Source organism: Natrix helvetica, assembly GCF_964273705.1.
Source record: "Natrix helvetica genome assembly, chromosome: Z".
Classification (NCBI taxonomy): Eukaryota; Metazoa; Chordata; class Lepidosauria; order Squamata; family Natricidae; genus Natrix; species Natrix helvetica.
The window spans coordinates 110641839-110649365 of record NC_138554.1 but is presented as its reverse complement, the minus strand read 5'-3'; positions in this window follow the sequence as shown (position 1 = coordinate 110649365).

The window sequence follows — 7527 nt, the reverse complement described above, 5'->3', positions numbered from 1 at the left end:
TTCACAAAGAATCAACTGCGAAATAGCATAAATGGAAAAATTAAGATTGTAAAATAATGCAGTGCTGCTATTCTTTTCTCTTAAAAGAAACACAAAGACCACAGAAAAAATCAAATTAGTAGCTCATTGAAAAGTATTCCTTTTATCTCATGATTTCTTTTGCAGAGATGGTGTTATTTGTGGCTTGAATCAAAGAGTATTTTTAGCAATATCAATTTCTTTGCCTTTTATCGTGTCTTGATTTTTTTCCATTTTCCCTTTAAAAATATTCTACAATGACAGAGAAAGAACCTGAAAATAGTTCTGAAAAACACATTCTTGACAAGGATACAGTAAGGTAAAGGTAAAGGTTCCCCTTACACATATGCACTAGTTGTTCCTGACTCTAGGGGGCAGTGTTCATCTCCGTTTCAAAGCCGACGAGCCAGGACTATCCGTAGATGTCTCCGTGGTCATGTAGTCATCATGACTAAACGCCAAAGGTGCACGGAATGCTGTTACCTTCCCACCAAAGGGGTCCCTATTTTTCTACTTGCATTTTATGTGCTTTTGAACTGCTATGTTGGCAGAAGCTGGGGCAAGTAATGGGAAGTCACTTCATTACGCGGCACTAGGAATTTGAACCACTGAATTGCCAACCTTTCTGATCGACATGCTCAGCGACTTAGCCACTGAGTCACCACCTCCCTATAAGAATACAATATATACAGGCAAATTAACCAATGTAGGATTGTGGGATTATTGGATTTGAATAAAGCTACCCAGCCGTAGTTATCATCTGAAAAAGCTTACAATTTCCCACACTGTATCAAGAATGTTAATGTCAGAATGTATTTACAACAGTTGTAGCATTTCAGAACTATGTGACTGCCATTTGCAACCTTTCCAGTGGGCAACTGATAGGCAGAGCCAATGAGAGAAACCAGATTTGTTTAATGACCACAGCAAAGAAAAGTACGCAAATCAGGTTTGACTGTTAATGTGGTGTGGATGGGGAAATAACAGACTTCAGCTAAACCCTAGTAAGATGGAGTGGCTGTGGGTGTCTGGAGAGTCAGATCGGAGTCTTATCATCTTTAGTTCCAGATTGGGTAGCACCACCCCAGGCAGACCTGGTGCACAACTTGAGGATTCTAGATTTGCAACTCCTGCTTGAAGAGCAGGTGGCAATTGCTTGTTAGACTTAGCAATGGTGAACAGCAGGACAGTTGGAGAAAGAAATAGATGGGTTAATTCTGACTGCACATGACCAAGCCTTACAAATGTATATAAAACCAGACAACAAAGACAACAAATGCCACCTCTGGCAAAAAGTTGAAGAAACAGTGGGTCACTTGGTCAGCTGCTATAGGAATATTGCATAGATTGACTGGCATGACAACCTAGCAACAATCGTGCATTGGGACATCTGCAAGAAATACTATCTGACTGCAAACAAGAACTGATGTGGTCATAAAATAGAGAAAGTAATAGAAAATGAAAAAGCTAAAGTGCTCTGGAACTTTAGAATTCACAGATAAGACACCTGCCATATAATACCCCAGACTCAACAGTGGTCAATAAAAAGATAAAATGTATGGATAGTGGATGTGGCAGTACCTGGAAGCAGCAGAATAGAAAAGAAAGAACTGGAGAAGATAGAAAAATACATAGACCAGTAAATAGAATTAGAACAACTGTGACAAAAGAAAGCAAAGGTAGTACTAGTACTAGTCATAAGTGCTTTGGGTGCAATTTCAAAACAATCGACATTGACAAAGTCACCATCAGTCAATTGCAAAAGGCAGCTTTATTTGGAACATCCTGCAACAATACCTTTAACACCATTAAACACCAACATCTGCTTATCCAGAATTTTGGGAAGAATTGATAAGTGGATAAAAATACCGCAGCCCATCTGAACATCTGGCTGACTGTTATAAACTATAATAATAACCACATAGCTTACAATGGAAGCTTCAGGCCCAATTATAGTCAAAAGTCAAGAACTACCTGTTTCATATTCTTTTCAGTATGAAAATTGTTTTCTATGAAAAATGCAAAAACAGAGGAATGTATGCACTCATCTGTTTCTGAAAATATTCAAGACTGAATTTTGTGAAATTGAGTACCTGCAATCATTCAAAACTGCTAAATTGGGGGAAATTGAGCCGATCTAGTTTTCAAAGAGATTTGATTTTTTTTTCCTGATGGATTTTCAAGGAGTTCTTGATTAAACATTTGATATTTAAGTTCAGAATAAATAGATCTAATCTAATTGATCCAATTTCATGTAGATCTCAAGGTCAACTGAACTTAAAGATGCCACTTCTCTTCCTGGAGTAGATTTAGTACATATTTTTCAGGGATAGGATGGACAAATAGTAACCGTGAAAATTGGTTCAAACCCACTTGGGATCTCTTAAGCGATTTATCAAGAAAATCACTGGCTGCACGTACACAATTAGAGAATAGTTTATAGAATCTTGTATCTAATTCTAACACAGTTCATCAATTTTAACATATTATGGATTATGAATTCCAATACCTATGAATGCCAAACCATTTACTTGGCTAGAAATACTTAATTGCATTAGCTAATCCTGTATTTGCTACAAATATTCTCCTGTTGTTTAATTCTAATATGTCTCTGTAACACCTGGAAGTGCTGTTGAAAGGTCAGAATGCTTAACTAAATGACAATTGTTTGACAGATAAAACGTATGCATGGCTTGTTTGAGCTATTCTGTTTCAAACAACTACATGAGTGGTGAAATATTGAACTATTGGAAATAATTTTATCACTTTTAATCTCTTGCAACATAATTGAAGTTATCATTAGTATGTGTTTCCACAAATTGTGTCTGTGTAATATAATCTACATGGGTCCCAACTGTAAGAAGCTAATATTCCTTTTGTGCATTAGAATCTGTTCCATCTCTCAAAAGTATCACCACCACACTTTTCCTAATTTGATACCTTCTAAACACGTTGAGACCGCTATTCACTAAATTAACTGCCTGAGAATTGTTTAAAGAACTAAAAAGACTGTCCTAAGAGCATTCAAAAGTGGCACAACAAATGTACATACTGTACAAAAAATAAATTATTCCTCTGTAGTTCAGAACTTTACTCTTTGGGGATTCATTTAGACAGTTTTAACACATTTTCCATGAAAATGTTCCATTCTTAAACATATCTTCACCGAGAGTTAACATTTTAGAAGAGAAAGAAAATTTTTGTGAGAAAAGATTTTGCTTTGTGAATCATGGATATTACATTGTCTGTTAAGGCAATAGTATAAAAAGCAGCAGCCCTCAACCATTTGGGCATCAGGGACCGGTTCCACAGAGGAGTTTTTTTTCTGCAGACTGGAGGGGTGTGTAGTTTTGTGTGCTGCCTGCATCCCGCAGATGGGGCTTTGCTTGTCTGCGCTGCCCTGTTTCTGGCATGCTGCGGACTGGTGCTGGTCCACAAATGGGGGTTTGGGATCCCTGATGTAAAGGACAGGGGGAGCATGCTAGCCAAGAAGATTTATAATATGTGATCTCTCCCTCCCTCCCTCCCTCCTCACCTATCTTTTCACCTATAACTATTTGGATTTCACAAGGACCATGAAAGGGTGGAAAATCAAGTGCTAGGATCTCCTGCAATCTTGGTTTAAGGACACGAAATTTAAGAAGGGTTATCCATTTTGATCAAAACAAAAATATAAGGGCAAAGCCTTCCACAGGGAGGCTCAAAAAGGTCAGAATGGAAGCCATGACCCTGTAATTGCTGTTGCCCTCTTGACTTTTTTTGATGCCTAAATTCAAAGCAGTGGAATAATCTGGAAAGCATTGGCCTCTGCCTTTGATGAGGGTACTGACCTCCCAGCAGCCAAAGGGATGCAAGATTCTTTCTGCATTTATACTCAACCCCCTATTGAATGTTACCATATCTTAGTCTTATGGGTGAATACTTATTCTTTAAAGTTATTTTCTTTTGCTTTGCTCAATAAATCTTTTGGGCTTTTATTCATTTCTGTTTTATTGCATTTGAATCCAAAGACTTCCTCTCCACATTTTACTGTGGCAAAATAGCATCCAGATAGAGGAAAGGATGGAAATTGCTTTTTCAATCCAAAGGCGGAGGACAAAGTATCTGCTGAAAATGAATGCTGACTGGAATCAACAAAGCCAGGATAGAATGCCTATAGAAACTGACTTCTTAAAACAACAGTCATCCCCTGCTTGAGACTGACAAATGTAGGCTTATAAGTGGAAATGTTTTATACTTAGTCACAGTGACAAGGCCAATCGGAATCTTGAATAAGAAGGTGAGTGCAGCAACCACAGGAGTCTGGTCAGAAGTCAAGAAAATGGACAGGTATCTTAAGGGCACCACATACCTAGAGAAATAATACAATACAATACAATAGTAGAGTTGGAAGGGACCTTGGAGGTCTTCTAGTCCAACCCCCTGCCTAGGCAGGAAACCCTATACCGTTTCAGACAAATGGCTATCCAACATCTTCTTAAAGACTTCCAGTGTTGGGGCATTCACAACTTCTGGAGGCAAGCTGTTCCACTGATTAATTGTTCTAACTGTCAGGAAATTTCTCCTCAGTTCTAAGTTGCTTCTCTCCTTGATTAGTTTCCACCCATTGCTTCGTGTTCTACCCTCAGGTGCCTCGGAGAATAGTTTGACTCCCTCTTCTTTGTGACAACCCCTGAGATATTGGAACACTGCTATCATGTCTCCCCTAGTCCTTCTTTCTCTTAAGCTGAACATACCCAGTTCCTGCAACCATTCATGTTTTAGTCTCCAGTCCCCTAATCATCTTTGTTGCTCTTCTCTGCAGTCTTTCTAGAGTGCAGTATCTTTTTTACATCGTGGCGACCAGAACTGAATGCAGTATTCCAAGTGTGGCCTTACCAAGGCATTATAAAGTGGTATTAACACTTCACGTGATCTTGATTCTATCCCTCTGTTGATGCAGCCTAGGACTGCGTTGGCTTTTTTGGCAGCTGCTGCACACTGCTGGCTCATATTTAAATGGTTGTCCACTAGGACTCCAAGATCCCTTTCACAGTTACTACTACTGAGCAAGGTATCACCTATATTGTACCTGTGCATTTCATTTTTCTTGCCTAAATGTAGAACCTTACTTTTCTCACCATTGAATTTCATTTTATTAGATAGTGCCCAATGTTCAAGTTTGTCAAGATCCTTCTGTATCTTAAGCCTGTCTTCTGGAGTGTTGGCTATTCCTGCCAGCTTGGTGTCATCTGCAAATTTGATGAGTTCCCCATTTATTCCCTCATCCAAATCATTGATGAAGATGTTGAAGAGTACTGGGCCTAAAACAGCCTTGGGGTACTCCTCTGCATACTTCCCTCCATGTAGATGCAGTTCCATTGAGAACTACACGTTGAGTGCGGTTGGTCAGCCAGTTACGAATCCATCTGGTGGTGATGCTGTCTAACCCACATTCTTCTACTTTATCTAGTAGTAGGTTATGGTCTACCTTATCAAAAGCCTTACTGAAGTCCAAGTAAATTATATCGACGGAATTCCTCTGGTCCACTAATTTTGTCACATTATCTAAGAATGCAATAAGATTAGTCTGGCATGATCTGTTTTTGACAAATCCATGTTGGCTTTTGGCTATTTGTTTGCTTCTAGGTGTTCGCAAATTCGTTGCTTGATTATTTTTTCCAGAATCTTTCCTGGTATTGAGGTCAGGCTGATAGGTCTGTAGTTTCCTGGATCTAATTTTTTTCCTTTTTTGAAGATGGGAACCACATCAGCTCTTTTCCAGTCCTCTGGTAGTTCCCCGGTGTTCCAGGATCTCTGAAAGATATAATTCAGTGGTTCTGAGATCTCGTCTGCTAGTTCCTTCAGAACCCTGGGGTGTAACCCATCCGGTCCTGGGTATGTAGACTATGTAGACTATGAGCCAATAGCAATCAAGATTGATGAGCTATATGGATGCAAAGTGGGTAAAAGACAGGAAATATCTACAAGTGTGGACATTATTTCCTGCATGGACATGAGAAAATCAGGCAAGCAAAAGAGATCAATTGTTACTTATCATCCACTGAAGCAATCAATCCTTTAATAATTTGAAGTTTTCAGGCTCAAAAGAATATGTTTGTCTTTTCTGGGAAAAACACAGAAGGGATTTGCCATTGCCTGTTGCCTACTGCGCTTCTTTTAACACAATGGCTGGTCCTGAGTGCAATAATCTAATTCTTTGGGGAATCTCAGCAAGATCCTTTCAGCTTCTATCTAATTCCCTTTAAATAAGTCTGCTGCCAACTCTTTTATCAGCATGAGGAGTTTTAGGGGTAATTTCCCCCGTCCTTCTGTAAATCCAGTAAGAGACCCTCATAATCTCTAGCTATATACAGACAAACAGTTTTACCTTATACGTGCATGAAGAAATGAATACAGAGCAATACAGACAGTATTACAAAGGTATCCATAGATAAACAGGACTTTATAGAAGAGGAGTTTTCAATTCACTGGGAATGAAGCTCTTTGTGGGAGAAAGATTTGATTAGAGATCAAGGCCCCCTTAAAGGTGCAGGACATTTGAAAAGCAAAGTACACATTTACACAAACTTTTCCTTGTTCTTTGCAAAATATCCACAGTGCAATGGCTCTCATGCAGCTGGCTCTCATGCAGCTTTCTTTTTCACTACCCCTTTTTTTATTATATGGTTTAAAGTTCCTCCATTCTGTCTGTCATCTGATCTGCTTCTCATCTTGATTTGGTAAACTACAATAATACCCTGGCCAAATTCAGTGGGTATTCCTTACTGATGAAGCTTTCCAAACTATACATCAAACCAAATACAACAATTATTTGAATCTTTTGCATTCCCACTTCACTTACAGGGAGCAAACACTGAGTAACATTATAGTGAGAAAATCCTAACACTCCCACCCCTCTTTGTTTTTACTCCTGAATAGTCATTCTCTCATTTGCTTTTTAATGTTTATTCCTTTTACTTTCCCAAGCTTCCTAAATGATGTGCATATGTGTGTTTTTGTATTTTCATTTTCCAGTTTAACCAACAGTACTAGGATTTCCTGATGATCTGATTCAAGTAAAGATTAGATCTGTCTCATTTTAGCTTCTTGGAAATCATCTAAGTTCAGCCGCTATTGGTTCATTTGAAGATCCCTCTTTTCATGCTTCCTGTGTGATCCTTGCATTTTTCTGGGAATGGTGCAAGGCTCGGTGTGAGTTTTGTCAGATTCCGAAGAGTAGAATTGAAGAAACAGAGCTATCCACTAATAATAATTGACTTATTATTATTGATCAGTTGAAGGTCTTTGAGTCCTAGATGTAGGCATCTGAAGGACAATGAGGATGGAAGTGATGTCCTGACCTTACTATGCAAATTATATAAATTAAACACTCTGTTATTTGCATGATGACCATTAGAATGACATCATTGTGGCTTTCATCAAGGATTGGCTACATATATTTTTGTGCCCTGTGCAAAAGTCACATTGCAGTCCCCCCTATATTTAGGCTAATCTTCCAATTTTGTT